Genomic DNA, 608 nt, shown 5'->3' with positions numbered 1-608 from the left:
TCCTAGTAAATGACCTAGAAAAGGTCACTTGTCTTCAGAGACTAAAGGTGGCGGCACACTAAGGATTTTTCTCTAGCATGCTACTTGCTTTTCCTAATTCGTTTGAGTACAAACTGCCTTGGTTTTTTTTTTTTTTTTTTTCAAAAATTTAAATGTCAAATTACAATTACCTCACATAGTGAGAAGCTAGATGATGAACAAAGGGAAGTTAAACCTAGAATATGAATATTAGACACACATTGTTGAAATGTTCTTATCACGGAAGTCTAGAATATTGTAAGTAAAGTCGTTGCTACCCGAACGAAATAGCAAAAGCAAGTAGCATGTTTGCTTAGTGTGCCGTCACCTCAACTATGAAAGGCTGAAGTTGCCTCTGTGCGAAGGTCAAAGGATGTATGACGTCACCAGAAGAATGTTGGACTCGCATTCGATGAGCAGTGGGTTCGAATCCCGCCTAGCCTACCTTTCAGATTCCCAACAGTGACAGTTACTAGTCCCCCAACAGTCCCTAAAGCGCATGGCTATGGAGCAAAGGTGACGGCCTCGGCCGTGGCTATTCAGCGCCTCCTGGTGTAAGCTCCCTACCTTCCTTCATTACTTCAGGGGAG

Source organism: Oratosquilla oratoria, chromosome 22 (genome assembly GCF_046742065.1).
Source record: "Oratosquilla oratoria isolate Oo_2021 chromosome 22, ASM4674206v1, whole genome shotgun sequence".
Lineage (NCBI taxonomy): Eukaryota > Metazoa > Arthropoda > Malacostraca > Stomatopoda > Squillidae > Oratosquilla > Oratosquilla oratoria.
Note: the sequence above shows the minus strand (reverse complement) of the source record.